The sequence below is a fragment of the Homarus americanus genome, unplaced genomic scaffold (genome assembly GCF_018991925.1).
Source record: "Homarus americanus isolate GMGI-L3 unplaced genomic scaffold, GMGI_Hamer_2.0 scaffold45562, whole genome shotgun sequence".
Classification (NCBI taxonomy): domain Eukaryota; kingdom Metazoa; phylum Arthropoda; class Malacostraca; order Decapoda; family Nephropidae; genus Homarus; species Homarus americanus.
In genome coordinates this window covers 1,652,165-1,671,304 of record NW_024744839.1, presented here as the reverse complement: position 1 = coordinate 1,671,304, position 19,140 = coordinate 1,652,165, and the positions used below count along the sequence as shown (strand labels likewise).

The 19,140-nt window shown below is 38.8% G+C and overlaps 1 long non-coding RNA gene across 1 annotated transcript; it reads left to right on the top strand.

Annotated features, from left to right (window-relative positions):
* Positions 1 to 8,502: 8,502 nt before the first annotated feature.
* On the top strand, positions 8,503 to 13,734 carry LOC121878234. The gene is made up of 3 exons (XR_006091111.1): positions 8,503 to 8,531; positions 11,679 to 11,815; positions 13,124 to 13,734. It is a non-coding gene; the product is annotated as an uncharacterized LOC121878234 (long non-coding RNA).
* The last annotated feature ends 5,406 nt before the right edge of the window (positions 13,735 to 19,140 follow it).

Here is a 19,140-nt window from a genome sequence, read left to right as displayed (position 1 = left end):
CTGGTTGAGAACATTATGGAATAATTTCAGGCTCACCACCACGACCCTAAAAAAAGACAGAGGTCTCCACGCCCCCGCCACTAATGACCGCACACCCCCATTCATGTCATGCTGATTCCTTGTTTACATAACTGGCAGAGGTGCTCGGGGATGAGGGAGAGGGAGGAGGGATGAGGAAGGGGAGGGGGGGAGGCGCCCCTTCTAAAACACAAACGACCATTTGGGCAGCAATTTGTCGCTGGAATGAAGCCGTGATAAAGTGGGTCCACCGGGGCTGTATTACCATGGCTAACGAAGGCCTTTCACACCTCCTCCTCCTCCTGCAGTTGCTACTCCTCCCCCCTTCCTCCCCCAACACACTCCGGATTGACAAGGTCGCTGGCAACTGGCTACACTAATCACTAGTTAAGCCACACCTACCGCTAGTTATCATTCATGTCTTCCACCAACCACAACCTCAGACCAAAAACACACACACACATTATCATGGATGCTTTCAACCCATAACCTAACCTAACCTAATTTAACTTAACCTAGCCACCAGCGTAGAGAATATGGGTGTTTTAAATCCTCGGGTGAAATATGCTGGGGTGGCTAATCTTCATGTGACCCGGCGTAACGTGCAGCTCATTATAAAAATATTATATTACAGCTCTGTTTCGTTGTCAGCTTATCATCTCCCCTGCGAGGACGTAGCCAACACACCATGATGATCTCTGTATCTTGTTTACCACCAGCTACGTCTACCTCCTCCCTACAACTCCTCGCCTTCTGTGTCTCCTCGCCCTCTGTGTCTCCTCGCCCCCTGTGTCACCTCGCCCCTCTGTCTCCTCGCCCCTGTGTCACCTCCCCCCTGTGTCTCCTTCCCCCTGTGTCTCCTCGCCCCTGTCTCCTCCTTCCCCCTGTCCCCTCCTTCCCCTCCTGTCTCCTCTTGCCCTCTGTGTCTCCTCTCCTCTGTGTCTCCTCGCTCTCTGTGTCTCTCCTTTCTCTGTAATACCCACCCCACCGGCAGCCACAGCACCGTTAACAGTCGCCGACCACGGCACCTCCATCAGCACCAGCCAGAAGCCTCACGACATGCATCAGCACCAGCCGGGCCCATCCGGCGACCGCCAGCACCAGCCAGGGCCCATCACGACGACCATCAGCAACAGCCAGGGCCCATCACGACGACCATCAGCACCAGCCAGGGCCCATCACGACGACCATCAGCGCAACCAGGGCCCATCACGACGACCATCAGCACCAGCCAGGGGCCCATCGACGACTCTCAGCGCAATAGGGCCCATCGACCATCAGCAACAGCCAGGGCCCATCACGACGACCATCAGCACCAGCCAGGGCCCATCACGACGACCATCAGCACCAGCCAGAGAAACAGCATCACTGATTCACCCAGTCCAATCTCGGGGAATTTATGGCCTCTAATCTGATTTGGGAAGATATTTTCTCCGGGAACATAAACATGGCGGAGTCTGTGTTAGCCTCTCACTCGGCAGCCAACTGACTCTCTAAAAAAAAATATATATACACGTTTCCTCTCTGGCAGTTGTTTTGAATAGTGGTTTCTTGTTATGACGAAAATTCTTATAAGCTGGTACACGCTTCACAATGTTACAATGGTTCCCTTATATTTAAAGCATCTTCGGCAACGTTGTTTTAATTTTCCAGAGTAAAATTCATGCGCTCACATTTTCTGGGTGAAGCCTGACTCAGTCTGATTCACTATTGAGATGTCCACACACACACACACACACACACACACACACACACACACACACACACAGGTTATCATTAAGTAGCCAACGAGGTAACAGTTCAATGTCCTTGCATGTGTACTGTAAATATATGATTTATGCATACCGTACATATATGTACTATATTATACAGTAAAAACAATAAATGTTGCTAGAATCTGAAATCTGTAATGTATCGGAAAGGACGAGGTAGTTATTAAGGTGTTACCTGTGTGTGGCCAGCCTCGTGGGGCGGCGACTGCTGGTCCCGCCCCAACAGTTGGACGAGTTTGGTTATAGTCTAGATGGCTTTATTTTCACCATAGGCGAACGTTAAAAATAAGTTACACTGACATGAAAATAAATGAAGAAGTACTAAAGTTAAAAAACTTAGAGAAATACTTGAAATGTACATACAAAAATTCGATACTTTGGTCATATAAGTAGGGATGGGGGAGATAATAACAGAAATATTAATGGGCAAAGTTGAGGGTAGGGGGGCCAAGGGAAGGCAGAAACTGGGAGGGTGAATGAAATTAAAAACTGGGTCTCCAGAGAGAAACAAATCTTAGATGATTGATAAAACAGCCCGAGAACGTTTTGAGTGGAGGACTGTGGTCGCCAACCCTCAGGTTGATTGACCCAGGACATACAGTAAATATAAATAGGACATCTTCAAACAGTTATTAAAAATTGTATCTGATCACTTGAGCTGTAGGAAAAACAAATAAAAAAGGCTTCCCATGACATGCAACTTAATACATGGAGCAAATACTGGAACTAGAGGGAGAAATTTGGGGTGAAGACAGTAGGGTATTTGTTACCGAGCGACGCTCCTCTGAGTGGATCCTCCGGGTATTGGTCCCGTCGTTCAAAATAATGGAATTTCTTTCAAACGACTTAACCAAGAATATTCTAATAAGGTGGAAGTTTTTTCCCGACAATATTAAAGTTCCCTCCCTAACGACGCATAAATTTTCAAATGCAACGAGAATCGCTTCCATAAAAGCATATTGATCGAATAAGAAAAAGTAAATTTTTTTCTGGAGGTGGAGCAGTTTCCTGGACACCTGGGCGGGATAATGAGGGAGTTTGGCAGTAACTTTCCTTCCCAAATTTGATGGGCGCGCGCTACAGTGAAGGCTGTCGTTCTCCTCCTATTTCCACAAAATACAATCCAATTTTTTGTGTATTTTATTCTCTCGGAAGACGGGAGAGAGAGGGGAGTGGTGGGGAGGCGTGGACTGAGGGCATATTCCTGGTCGCGTGAGAGGCTCTGGTTACGTTATGTATTGGGAAGTGCGGAAGAGGGGTGAGGGTGATGGCGGTCTCTCGTGGTACACCGGGAGGGACCAAGTTCTTAGTGGTTGAAATAAAGATTGTTTTTGTTTTGTTTTTGTTTTTAGCTGGTAATTTAAGGCCATTCTCATAAAGTTCATCCTGCCTCTTCCAATTACTAATCATCGTCATCGACATGTTTGCTTCCAACTATAGATTATTGATCCTTTATTTGGTACTTGAATTGGTTACTAATGAATCAGCACAAGCAAGGTAAATTCGCTTGTTTCATTAGTGAACGAAAAGTTTAATAATTCTTCTTTGTCCACACAGAACTAAAGCTTAAACACACACGTTATAAAATGTGGCCAGAACAGCATTACGGTACAGTAGAAAAAAATAATCCCCTTACACTTCTGAATTGGTTCCATTGACTGATCTTGAGTATTATACAGTAAAGATATGCTCCACCCCCTCCTGTTGAAATTGAGCTTGGTATGTGTGAGGATGAGTCGACCCATTGCTGGTTAAGTTAGTGATGATGTGTTGCCGCCATGTTTGCAGACCCTTGTTTTGTCTGCCTTCATATAAGCACTGAAAAACTTATATTTACCATCAGCTTTCGTAAGAGAATAAGAGTGTTTCTTCCCCACAGCCTCCCCGGTGCACTATCTGTTCTACAACGTCTATCTCTTCTTTATTTTTTTCGATATTGTATGCTCAACGTTCTCCCTTACAACTATATAATTAAATCCATGAAGTCTTAATATTCTTATTCATCTGCCAAACAATCGTTAATTCTTCACATTTTCAATGTTACGAATAAAGATTTCAGTTAATCTATCATATTCTTTAACTTTCGATTGCTCTTGGGGTCATAATATAGATTTTGTTTAAATTTCATACAAAGGCACTACTGTACTTTACACGCTGATTAAGAATCTATATTCATAATTTTTAATTTCGAGTTATTATTGTTAATTAATGACCTTTCAAATAATTAAAGATATTTAAAAGATCACTTAAGCTGTGCCCTAAAGTTTCAAATGACCGTTATGTACATTTACTACACTGTTTACTGTACTGTACTGTATACTGTACTTTACTGTTTGCTGTACTATATTTCACTGTACTGTACTGTACTGTTTACTGTACAGTTCGCTGTACTGTACAGTATTGTACTGTACTGTACAGTTTACTGTAATGCACTGTTTATTGTCATGTACTGTACTGCACTATACTATAATTTTTACTGTACAGTACAGTTCACAGTAATGTTTTCTATGCTGTAATGTATTGTTTACTGTACGGTTTACTATTCTGTACTCTATTGTACTTTATTCTGTACTGTTTAAAGTATTGTTTACTGTTCTGTACTATGTTGTTTACTGTACTGTTGTACTGCGCACATCATTGTCATCCTTATATCTCTTTAATTCGTATTACGCTGCGTAACATTCAAATCCACCGCGCTTGTAGAGTCACAGAAAACGGTAAAAACGGGAAACTTTTTTACGGGATAACTCACCTATTGTATGTTTTATACGAATGGTACCAAGGTACGTATTATAATATTAAGTGTATGTACTTATAGCATTAAGGAAAACTCAAGGTATCTATCCGCCTCCTTACCGTTGGTACGCCCCAGGTGCATCCTCTTACACTTCGTGACATTGAATCTTTTGGTGAAGAGGATAAATGAAAAGGAAAAGTAATCAGAGACGTGACCGATCGCCCAAGCGGCTAACGAGCCTATCAGTGGCGAAGAGGATAAAAGTAAAAGTAAGTTAAGTTATGTCTCTGTTACGCCACGTCTCTCATCAAAACAGGTCATTGAACTCCATCGTGCTCCATTCATCCTTAAAAAGACCTATCTAGCAGTCTTTTTTTACATCTTAAAACCTTGCCTGATATTATAAAGTGAAGTAATAATTGCAATAATGCGTGGTGATAAAAGCCCATCAGACCTTACTCTCGGTGATGCCACGTCTCTCGCCAAAACAGGTACGCACGCGGCCAGAGCGTCTGCCAAGCCATCACCAACCACCACTGTGAGGAACTCACCGGGTGTGGTGTGTCCACTTATGGTCATTGTGCACCTCCACTGTGAATCTGTGGATACCCTACATATCACCACCCAGGATAGGAGAACATAATTGTATGTTTGAGGAGTTTCGCAGTCGCCACGTGGAGCGCCCTAAGAATACCAGGCGTGGAACCAGTACTGGTATGATTACCTGGGAAGTATTCCATCTACTCAGCAAGAGTAGAGTGTGAACGAGGTACCTGGTATGTGTACCTAAGAATACCGAGGAGTTCCATACTTGTAGGTATGGAGTGTACTCTAACATGTGGAGCAGTCTGATGTGTTGGGTGTTATAAGAACATAAGAAAATAAGGAGTCTGTAATAGGCCGGTTGGCCTGTACATGGCAGCTCCTTTCGAGAGTTACTATTGTGGGGTACGTTATGTTTGGTGTTCACACTCAGGATGGGATGGAGAAAGGAAACTCACAATGTGCTCTCTGTATACATGTTGTATTGGATGTACAATGCAGCTTGGTGCTGGGAAGTGGCAGCGTGGTTACAAGCGTGATGTAGAGAGAGCTGGTTGGTGAGGGTGCTCAGAGGAGGACAGCTTGTGGGTCGCCATGCTCGCCGGCGGGAGCGAGGGCCGCCAGGAAGCGGCGGAGGAGGTGGTGTTGCTTGCTGCGGCTGTAGCTAGAAGAAGAGAGAGGTCACCACGAGGTCAGGTCTTTTATAGCGGAGGTAGGCGAGGGTAGATAGTTGACCCCCGCTCCGTGGGCGGCGCTGGTTGACCTAGACCACGAGGCATACACTGTGGAATTCGCGGGGTCGGCTACTCAGCGACAAACAGCGTTCGTAGGGGAGAAATCCACTACACTACCACTCTCTATCATCCATGAATCTATCTAGCCTCTTTTTAAAACTCTCCAGCGTTCCAGCACTTACTACAAAGTTGCTAAGCTTGTTCCACTCGTCCACCACCCTATTTGTGAACCAGTTCTTTCCTATCTCCCTCCTAAACCTAAACTTATCCAACTTAAATCCGTTGCTACGAGTCCTATCCTGCTCGGACATTATAAGAACTTTATCTATATCGCCTTTATTGATTCCTTTCACCCACTTAAATACTTCTATCATATCTCCCCGCACTCTTCGTCGTTCTAGGGAATGCAAGTGTAGCTTCTTTAACCTATCTTCATATGGAAGGTTTCTAAGTCCCGGAATCATTTTCGTCATTCTTCGCTGCACCGACTCCAGTGAATTGATATCCATTCTATAATAAGGGCACCAGAACTGAATCGCATAATCGAGGTGCGGCCTGACTAGCGCAAGATATTGTTGCAATAAGACCTCTGCACTCTTATTACTTACACTTCTAGATATAAAACCTAATACTCTGTTTGCCTTATTTCGAACATTAACGCACTGTTTTCTAGGCCGTAGGTCCGGGCTTACAAGTACCCCTAAGTCTCTTTCACAAGTCGACCTTTCTAGGTTGATGTTAAGGCTGTATACGTTGACAGTATTTGTTCTACCAATATTAAGTACGCTGCACTTGCTGGTGTTGAATTTCATTTGCCATTTCTCTGACCACTCCTGCAGTTTATTTAAATCCTCCTGTAGTGCATTTGCATCCTGCCCTGAATTAATCTGCCGCCCTTTTTTGGTGTCATCCGCAAACTTGCTTATGTCACTGCTGATTCCAGTATCTAGATCGTTTATATAGATTATGAACAAGAGTGGGCCCAGTACTGACCCCTGGGGAACCCCACTGGTTACACAGCCCCACTCAGATTTGACACCCTCTACACTGACCCTCTGTGTTCTATCGATGAGCCACGATTTTATCCAATTTAAAACTTTCCCCTCGATACCATGAGCCTTAATTTTTCTCAGAAGCCTCTGATGTGGTACTCTGTCAAACGCTTTGCTAAAGTCCAAGTAAATAACATCGTAATTATCGTCATTATCTACTACCTCGAAGACTTTCCTAAAAACCGTCAGCAGATTTGTTAGACAAGATTTTCCCTTTGTAAATCCATGTCGTAGATTAATTTGCTTTTCTCTAAATGCGATCGAGTGCTATTTGCTATAATTGATTCAAGAAATTTCCCCACTACTGACGTCAAACTAATCGGCCGGTAGGGTGACGCTGATGCTCTGTCTCCCTTTTTGAATATGGGTACATTTGCTTGTTTCCACAAGTCTGGCACAACTCCCGTGTCCCGTGTCATGGTAAGAAGGAATGACCGAGGTAAGGAGGTCATTGGTTATTATGAAGAATGAAGATGATAATAGTAATTATTTGATGAAAGACGTACATTTATATGAAGTGTAATGAACATAATAGTGGTTCTTCTGATGAAGGCCAACTCTTTTTGTATTGTGACGGTATGCAATATGTGTTTATAAGGAATAAATTAGATAAGTCATGATTGATGTTTCACCCTTCTTCCCACTCTCGATTTGGTCAATGAAAAACCCAACCCAATGCCTAGCTTGCTCTGCCCGCCACCTAACGAGCTACATACTGTCCAGGGGGTCTGGTGGCAGCGACCTTAAAATTAAGAGTAGAGTTAAGTTATCCCCTTAGAATTAGTGACCCCAGAAACGGGCAGTATACTGTATTGTTACTGTACTGTATACTGTACTGTACTATACTGTACTTTGCTGTTTACTGTACTGTACTTTACTGTTTACTGTACTATGCTGTTACTGTACTGACTGTACTGTTTACTGTACTGTACTCTACTGTACTGTTTAAGGTTTTGTACTGTATTTTACTGTACTGTACTGTTTAAGGTTTTGTATTATACTATACTATACTATACTATACTATACTATACTATACTATACTATACTTTACTATAATATACTATAATATAATATACTATACTATACTATACTATACTATACTATACTATACTATACTATACTATACTATAATGTACTGTACAGTACTGTACTGTACTGTACTGTACTGCACTGTACTGTACTGTACTATACTATAGTATACTATACTATACTGTACTATACTGTACTATACTATTTACTGTAGAGGTGGGTAGGGCAGAAGACAAGCAGTATGGTGGTGGTGGGCAGTGAAAGGTGCAGTAGTAGGTAGTAAATAGCATGGTACACGAGTTAACATGCTGTGGTACTGTAGGAATGAATAATTATGGTGTAGTGCTGGTAAGAATGAATAAAGTGTGTTGTTATAACACACACACACACACACATATATATATATATATATATATATATATATATATATATATATATATATATATATATATATATATATATATATATATATATATATATATATATATATATATATATATATATATATATAAAATTATATACAATATATATATATATATATATATATATATATATATATTAAAAATTTTAATTACAGTATTTAAGCTTACTGTCTCATGTTTTGTACAGTGCTCAGTAGCAGTTGGTGGATGGTCAACCCCCACAGGTGAGTCTTTAATTTGTTAAAGTTATTATGCCTTTTGTATACGATACAAGTTCTTTAATTCTCGTGCCTGAACTTTTATATTTTTTCATGTATACATAATAAAAAATTAGGTACAGTATACATAAACAAAAGTGTACATAAAGACAAGTGTAAGCTGACTGATAACACCAGCAGAGTACATGAGGTAGTAAACTGGCTGCTCTTTAGTTAGGGTCGCCACTTTATTCATTTACCTTTTAAACAAGATCCCAGTGATAGCCATGTTTTTATGTATTGCTTTCAAATCCAATAGGAAGTTGAAGACTGATATGAACTACAGGTAATGTCAATTTTTCCTGTTAAGCTTTCCACTAAGCTCAAGCCATTTACAGTGGGCAAGAGGTATGGGTCCAGGTTAGCCAACTACTGTATCTAACTTACTCCTTACCTCAACGATAAGCCAATTTGGGTGGAGGATTTACATTTTTGGTAAATTTTTTCTTTAGGACATGAGTCCTTAGGGTTGACCAATACTGTATGTTTTTTCCAGTGTATTTTGGTGTGTTGTAAACGAATCTGACCTTAATTTTTGGCGGAAATTGCTCGTTTTGGCCCCCCCCCCCCATCAATAATGGGGGAGAGCCTGAGAAATCGGGGGTTTTGGGTGGGGGAGAAAAAGAAAACAAGGGCAAACTTTTCAGAGTGAGAGTCGTGATCTCTTGGAACAATCTGCCAGAGAGTGTTGTGACGGCACCGAGTGTGAGCTCTTTCAAGACCAGACTTGACCAACACTGGAGCAGGTTCAGGTACATTCAGGAGCCGGTGCATGCCCAGTACTTGCCAACAGTGCGTAACAGAGACGTGATCGATCACCCAAGTGGCTAATGCGCTGATCAGTGGTGAAGAGGATAAAAGAAATGAACCTAACAAAACCTAACCTAACCTAACCCCTAGCTGGACCCCCAGTAGGCCTAGCTTAAACTCACCTAAATGTTTCAGTAGTTAAAAACTTTGGGGTGTGCCATGTCCGAAAGTACAGTACTTTAGTTAGAAGTGGAAGGACCAGGGATATGTAAGAATTGGATAGAATAATCGTCTCTCGTAAAACTCAGCAATAAACTTAAAATAATCGTAAGAGCACAAATGATAACCAACCTCCACCACGGCCATTGTGAGACAGGTCAATGAAATTACTCAGGCTGCTTCCTTTGAAAAAAATCAAATGTGATTGGTCGAAAAAAATTTGCATGATGATATCGATACATCATTTGTCACGACTGGATGACGTCAATCAATATTGCATGTGCGTGATGCGGCGATAACATCTTCTCACAGAGACGAAGACTGAAAACTATGTAAAATCAATTAAATTGTGTCGCTATTTTCCATTTCTGCCATGTATATATGGGGGTTCAAAATGCTCAGAATAGCTCTATATCCTAAAGTAAAATAATACAGCATTTTTGTGATTTATTTTTCTCTAGTTTTCCTATAAATAAAAGGTAATTATTTACGACTATCATACTACCGAAATTGATTGAAAACAATTCTAAAAATTACGTATTTTCACTGTAATTTTATAGTGGACACTGTTGTAGTTTGTGTAAATGTGTTAAAAAAAAATTTTTTTTTTAAATAAACGTTACTTAAGATGATGCAGGCGCATCGGCGCTTATGCAGCCCGGGCGGCGGAGTGATTTAGTGATGGCGGGAAACGTCGAGCCATAGCATTGGGGAAGTGATGAACAAATTTCTTTCCGGTCTGAAAGCACAGGAATTCCCACAGTGTGGACAGTCTCTATTTAAAGGAACATTGCTGTGGTCTTTGAACAGTTGAAGGGTTTCATTGTCTTTATCCCTAAATTCACAAATTACGTGTATATAAGACCAGCGACAACCTTCACACATCATGCTGAAAATGAAACTACCACGAGCTCGGGGAAAAGCACAGCACCAGAGAGCGGCCTCATTACCGCTGGGAAGACAATTAGTGCGGGCCAAGGCACCAAATTATCCATGAAACGAAAATTTGCACAAGAAATGATTATCATATTAAACTTAATGATAAAAATAAGTAAGAAAATAAACAGTAACAAAAATAACTCGTCCGCAGGTTAGTCATAAATATTAACCAAATAAAGATGCACTATGCCCACCATCTCCCCATTTGCACAGCCTTCAATTAAAAAAAAAAAAAAAAAATTCCCAGTAACTAACCAACCCCAAACATTAAGTGCTGGAATGGTCCTCAATCAGCAACCACCTGTCTTTCCTTTCTATACGAGCCTACCCAATTTAACCTAATACAATACATACTACCAAAACTTATACTATACAATAGTATACAGTATTTTGTTTATTTACAATATGTTATTCCCATGCTCATAACAGAAAGATTTTCCCAGAATTTTTCCAGAAAATGCACGTAATTTATCCCCTGAAACCCGTTCTCATGCCTGGAACCGAGAGATTTTTTCCAGAATTTCCCAAAAAGCTCAAAATTCATTCCGGCTATTGGAGAGTTACAGGGACCGGAGGTTCTGGCTCACGGGGAGATTACTACAGTACTGCATGTGAATGTATTGGTGGAATTTATGTCATGCCATTTTCCACTCGATTAATTTCATCAGTCACAATAACCGTAACTTAATCAGGTGAACTAATTCTAATTCAGTATTATACAGTACAGTACAGTATAGTAGGGGATCTTGACAAAATTGGATACTGTATGTCTTTGTAGAAGTGGGAAAATTCAAGGGTCATTTAATTGTCACTGATCTGTATTTGGTGAAGAAGGGTTCAGTAGATGTCACTTTATTATGTATGTGAGAATCAATGACATATTTGAGCTTATGCACTGAATTTCAATCTGGTGGGGGAGCAAAAATTATTGGTGCAGACAGAATTTGACATGTACAGGTACTGTATCTTTCAATGTTTACAGAACTATGAGAGGTTTAGATATAAAAACAGGCACAGTAATTCCTATGTAATGAAGTTGGTGCCTGAACACAGAAATGAAGAAAATTACTTTATATTAAAAGACAACAAAACTTCATCTTAGGTGCACATTGTCTGTCTTAACACAGTCTTGGAGATGGAGTACAGTACAGGACATACAATATCTGAAACACTTACTGCAGATGTAACTTCGAACATATCTTACAGGTCTCAAGGTTAAGACAGAGGTGTGCGCGGTATAAATAGTACAGGTACTCATTGTCATCACCTGTATCTCAAAATAACAATTATTGGTGCCCTGTTGACGAACATCTGACATCTGTGCCAACACATATTGCATAGAGGTACAGTATTTTTTTGTTTTTTAAGTTCGTTGATTTTGTTTTTGTTTCTCAGATGTTGCTGAACAGTTACCATTCACATGTAATATCCTGGTAGATTAATGATACTTATTTCATTTACAGATACTCAAAGTTGCTATGCATTATTTTTACCATTAAAAAGTGCTGTTCTACCTTCCTCCCTGTACTCTTGATATATTTTTTAAAAAGACTAACATTTACAGATGTAAATGTCTGTGTATCATACAGTGCAACTCACCCGGAAGCATAAAATACTGTACTACAGTACAGTATACTCTCGATTTACTGGAATCCGATATAACAAACTATCGATTTAGCGGAAGGAATTTTTCCGTTATTTTTTGCTCTATTTAGTGAACTAGCTCACTAAATCGAGATTAATTCCGTTTATACGCTCACACCTACGGAGACACTTCACACGCATGATATGTACAGTAGAGTACATAAAAACATTAGAAACATTATTCATGGCTTACCTTAAAATAGGGGGTTAGGCATTTGTTTTATTTATTTTTTTCCAAACTTTTTTCCAATTGACAGCCGCACTCTTTTTTACTTTCTCCCCCACACCACTTCCTTTCTGAGAGACTTTAAGCATGATGTCTAAGCACAGTAGTTAGTTGACCGAGATGTAGACTGAGAGGTAGCAGTGAACAACACACTCGGTGGTGGCAGGACACAGACTTAGCAGTTGTAAACAAACCCCACGTGCCAAGTGGCAGAATTTAACGGAATCAAGCTTGATTTAGTGAACTAGTTTGCTAATTCGAGCGAAAATAACCGAAATTCGGTTTAGCGGACATTTTGATTTAATGGAAGGGGTGGCTCGAATTAGTTCGTTAAATCGAGAAAATACTGTACAGTACTTGGGTATAAAACTGAATATAAGTGAATGAAGACAATACTAATATTTATGGCACCATAGATCTGTCATAGGCTCTCCATGCATGTCATGCAGATACCGGTAACCTGAAGCTGGAGGGTGTAACTGGAGAGATATATTTATGCATCGTGTCCCTTATTTTTTTAACACTAAATCAATGGAGAAAATACTTTAATGTGAGTCAACTTTTTTTCATAAGTATGAGAAAGAGGACAAAAAGTTGTTCTTGATTGGTGATGGAATTGTCAAGTGTGTTTGTAGTTTTCACTGTATCAGTCAGTCCTATGAATACCAATAATATTGATTGACTTACTCATGTAAATAACTCTTTTATAAGTTAATCTTGAGACCAATTACAACAAGTTCTCGTTCACTTTTTTCCCTAACGTCTTGCTCGTACTTTGCAGATGTTGTGAATTTTGTAGCATCAAAGAAGGTGGACTCTGAAACTGTTTTTGGAAGGTCTGTTGAGGGATACTGAATGCAAAACGGATTTTCAAGTCCTATCCTTCCATTTTAAACTCCAGTCACTGCTCATTAATTTTTTGAGGAGAGACTGTGAAGAACTGTGCAACAGTTGAAGTCTGTAACTGATTTGTACAAGTGAGAGTGTTATTATGTACATTGTATCATTGTCATTAAATTTTGTCTTGTTGATAAGTGTGGAAAGTAGTCACAAAATTAAAGATGCTATATGAAGTTAATAAGACATAGAGGAGATAGCTGGTAACAACAGATATAATTCACATTTTTTTTTTATAGTTGTTGTGAAGTTATATGTACAGTATTAATGATGAATTATAAATCTCAAAGAAAGTGTTTACAACCACTACAAAATGAACCAGAATCTTTTCAATGTGATTATTGTGAGCGATCATTCAGTATGAAACGTAATCTTCAGTCCCACATTTTTACTCACACTGGTGAAAAACCATTCTCATGTCCACAGTGTGATAAAAAGTACACAACAGATCGAGCCATGAAACAACACTTGAAATCACACGTGAAAATATATTTTGAATGCACAAGATGTGATCATAAGTATGAATCTCACTCATCTTTCAGGAAACATGAGGCTACTCACAAAGATATGTACCATTTTTGTAAACTTTGTTTGAAAACCTTCACTGACAAGAGATCATTTATCGGTCATAGATGTTCCTTTAAATGTAATCACTGTAGTAAATGGTTCAAGCATTTTTCCTCTCTTTTATCACATAGAGAGAACGAACACCAGCCAGTCAGTTTTTCTAGTGCCATTCTTAAGGACTCAAATCATGTGAAACATTTAGAGGTTGTTGAAGTGGATAAAGAACACAAATGTAGGCTGTGTGGAAAGAAATTTAGTTGTGAGATTTCTTTGGTTTTTCATAGAAATATACACAGAGATCTCGATCCCTGCCAATGTATGGTTTGTGGCATGAAATTTCCCACAGAAATTATCCGTACGTACCACCACATGAGGCAGCATTCGAGTGGCATTGACTGGCAGGATCTTGAGAATGGCCAAAAAACCTTCAAAGAAGTTTATCAGCTGGTTTTTAGAACTGAAGGAAAAAATGATATCTCCAGTTAAGGCCTGACCTACTGTGAAAGTGTGTATTACACTAGACCCTTCTCATTCATTAATGTTCACATCCTCTGCATACACCTTTATTATACAGCAATGGAACTTAAGAGATAGTTTATTATTGTTGAAGTTTAAAATGTTTGTGATAAAATATTTAGTGCTTCATCATGGTATGATTTTATATGTGCAATAATTATTTTATGAGTGATAAATAGATAAAAAAAATTATGTAAACTTTAATACTGTATTCTTCAGGAAGGCAAGCGAGAACTCCATTTCCTTTCCTGTTATCATACTTTTGCACTTAGCCCTGAACAAGATGTAAAAAAATGCCCAATAAACTAGCCCCGGCACTTGTGTGGGGGCAAATCTGAATCTGTAGTCATCAGGTTAGTAAAATTTGTGGAACTGATGAAATACAAAACAGTACAGTATACATACTATACCTGTATTACTCATATAGAAATATCACTTTTTCTGTTATGTAAATATATATGGAAATGTCACTTACCGGTACATAGTAAGTGAGTGCAATACTGTACAGTACTCTAAATCAAAAATTTTACTTTAAGAAATTCAAGTTTCAATTTGTTTTCACTCTTGGAAATGCTTCCTTGCACCAGTCCAGGGTGGCTGGCATAAAGAAAAAAAACACACACACACACACACACACACACACTCCATATTCTCAATCATTTATTCTTTCTATCAGCCTTACCATATGCTGCTATTGTGGTCCCCTTCCACAACAAAGCCTCCAGGTATCCAACAGGTTTACCCATCACTTCTCACAATTCAGTAACATATACAGTACAGTGCCATACATCCCCAGAAACCAATCACTCTTAGACACTCCTGACTCTACACCCTTCACTTGCCCTCACTTATCCTTTACCCGGCAACTTTATTCCTACCAAAGGCGAGACGTCTACATTCTATTTGTCCATCACAATTTAATTTTCTCCTTCTCATCAACATAACTACACCCAGACATCCAAGGTTTCTCTGCTTTTACTAACAAAAATAAAGGGGGTGGAGTATGTCCCCAGGGCTACTTACTGTACAGTACATACAGCCAGGTGAGTGGTGACACGATCACTATATTCCCTCACCTGGAAGGGAAATATATTTTTACCTTTGTTAAATCTTTAAATAAATGAAAATTCGCTTGTCAGTTTGAAGTGAATTGAACATTGTTGTAATATAGAATAATATATTAATGAAAAGAATTGATTTTGGTAATGGATGTTGATGTTCAACCTATTTACAGTACTGTACTTCCTAACTTCAATTATATTTTTATACTTGGGGTTCGTAACTCATTCTTTTTAAAATGAGACATTTTGATACAGTTATATTCAGTTGCAAAAAATAAGTTTCATTTATACTACTGTACATGTATTCAATTGAATTTGGAAAAATTTAGCAAACACATAAATATGAATCCTTCAAACTGTGTGCTTGTGTTTTTTTTTTACTCACTTTATAAACTTCACATAACATGAGTGAATGAACTATAGGGTAACTGATAATTTATTTCTTATGCCAAATTTGTGTACTTACCCTTATGCATGAGGCTGAGGATAAACCAGACAGATATCTTAAGGCTTTATTTACACCATTATTCTGGCCAAATCATAACATATTAGCCTTTATTGAACAAGGAAAAAAACTACCTGCAAAACAAAAGAAAGCAAAATGTTAAAAAATAAAACAAATACAGTGACCCCTCGTTTAACGAACACCTCGGTTAACGTAATTTCGATTAACGAACTGCCTTCCATAAGGATTTTCAATTCGGTTAACGAAAAAAAATTCGGTTAACGAAGTTCTTACGAACCGACCTCAACATGTTTTCGCTTGCACTGACCGGGCAACCAGCTTTAGTATCAGTCCGCCAATACATTAATCGGTTCTAGGGCTTAAATTCCTTACTATTTTAGTAAATATCAAGAAGTTTATACTATTCAATAATTTTAAAAGTTTAATATTCAATTTTTTAGTCATTTTAACAATTATTGAACATAATTGAAGGTAAAGTGACTAGTTTAATGCGCAGGCATCCAGCCTCTTAACACAGCAAACAGGAGTTAGTCTCTCTTTGTTTTCACTGGAGGTAACATCCTGCTTGAGACTCTCTTCAACTAAACGCTTTTTTTCTGTGTTTCCAAGCAAATTATTGGTCATTTTTAAATATATTTTACATATTGACAATATATAATGCAGTGCAGTGTTGATTTAAAGAAAATAATCTTGAATTACACCAGACAGCTAAAATTTTATGGGTGAAATGGCGCCATGGGGTGACTTCTCTTCCACCCCAATGCCTTCTCTTCTTCCTTCTCCTCCACCCCCATTCTAAATCCCATCATCATCATCATCATCCAGGAGCCTTCTACATACACACCTCAAAGTAAGTGAACTTTTCTACCATTTTTGTTGAATTTAGGAAATTTTCGGTGAGCTGGAACCAATTTCCCAAAAACCCATTGAAACAATGGTTTCGGTTAACCAACTTTTCGGTTAACGAACGACCTTCTGGAACGGATTGAGTTCGTTAACGGAGGGGTCACTGTATATAAATAATACATAAGACAGCAGTGCTAACAAATCCACAAATTATAGAACATAAATCATCACATCCAGGACTCAACTTTTGTATAGTACTCTGTACAGGTATTGTAATTTTCCTTGTTAGTCTTCGTCTACCGTTCTTCATTAAGCTGCACATGAATTAAGGGTAATATGTACTAAATAATTTAAAGCATGTGTGCCATACAATTGTCTAATGAATAAACCAGGTCACAAAAATGCAAGTTTAGGTAGAAGTGCATACCGTACCTGTACTGTACAGTATACGATATCTTATTAATTTGGTAGGAAGTCATCTATTTGTGAATCTCCAGATGTGATTTTTTTTCAAATAGATGATTGGTTCACTGAGAGTCTGATACAATACTAATTCAGTCATATGAGATTTTTTTTTTTCTAGTTTAGCTCCTGGTCATTCTTAGACTCAGGTTTAAGAAGAGGGGATTCCTCATATTATACAAATACGTACACTGTACTGTACAGTACAGCGTTGTGTATATCTTTGAGAAGATGAAGGCATGTTGGCTTGTTACTGATAGATAATTTTTCAGGTTTTTATGTCTTTTATATTATTTTCATTCCTCGTGTGTTAGGGGCATAAAAACCTGAAATATGGAGGACAGAATTCTGGACAGCAAAAGGGGAAAGGAAAAGTTCTTAGGCTCTATGTAAAATATTTATTGCTGAATTGTAACTCCCATTTATTTTTTGCAATGTATTTCAGACTATAGATTTTTTCCCTTGAAATGAATTGTGCAGTGAGTAGATGATAAAGAAAAATGCTCAATGTTCAATTCTTGTAAATATATGTAACCATATTAGTACCAGCATCAAATGTCTCCAGAAACAAGATTTATCACTTAAGAGATTTTACCAAACTCTCATGGTGTCAGACTAATTGAGGGTAAGACTACCCTGTAGGCTGAAAACATCGTAAGTAACCAGTCAATGGCCTGTTCTTTACAGTACAGATCTAAAAACATGATATCTATTTAACTGCATTTTCCAATCCTATGAGTTTGCTTGGAGTCAACACAACAACCACTCATAGTTGACAAGCTGTAATAAAGCTTTGGAAGATCAGACAATTCGCCAATTGCATTGGTATTGTTAAGAGGTAAATAATACATCGACACAAATATGCCAATTTTATTCAATAACATATCCTATATACGCCGAAAATAAATACACCAATCACAATCACCTTTACATACAGCCTTACTTTACCAAGTATTGACGGGTAAAATTGCCAGTGCGAGACTTGGGGTGGGGTCGCTGCATCTTTGGCTGACTGTGTACAACAACTGATTGGTGTAATTAATAAATAAATTACTTGTACTGTACTGATTTTTACATATACAGTCTCTCTTCAATTTGCAACATATTCGACTTACGGCAACCCGGACATACGACGGCCATGGTCATATAAAATATTTTTCACATTACGTATTTTTGAGTCAAGACGTTAGTGATCACGCTGTGTACTGACAAAATTTACGTTTGTAATTCCCTTTAAAATGGCTGGCAAGCGTAAAAGTGCGAGTTCTTGTGGTGCTGAGAAGAAAAAGAGACACCCATTTTAGAATTTCTATGTATTATTTTTGCCTTTTCAACTTACGACCTGGTCGTCGGGACAGAACCCCGTCGTAAGTCGAGGAGAGACTATATGTGTTCATTAAACAACATTAATTCAAACATTGCAGGGGCGGATCCAGGAATATCAAAAGGGGCTTCAAGAAGTTGTGGGTGGGGGAACATGGTGAACACAGTGAGACCACCCAGCTGGGGAAAATTGTTTGAAATCTGCCCAATATCATGGACATTTTAAGGGCATGTGCACTTGATATTTGGAAATATTCTGAAGTCACTAGTAATTACATTTTACTGTACAAAAACGCCTTAAGACATTACTGCAATACTGCCCCTGCATTGTGTTTTGTCTTTGCCTTTTATTGGACGTGTTCATAGTGCTCAAAATATCTAAGTTATACCTCGTCATTTGAAAGTTTTCTACAAAGTACTACTTTTTTTTGTTTAACAAATATATTGACAAAGCTTAGAGTACAGTTTGTCTATTCTGAGTAATTCAGTCAAATCTTGACACTGAAGGTGATGTCACTGTTTACTGCCACCCAGGACAAAGGTTCATACACAAAGATATGCATCATATTCATTAACACTATACTGTATATAGGTCACTGTTCACTGATGTCACTGTTCACTGCCATGCAAGATGGTTCTACTAATTACTTTCAAGAAAAC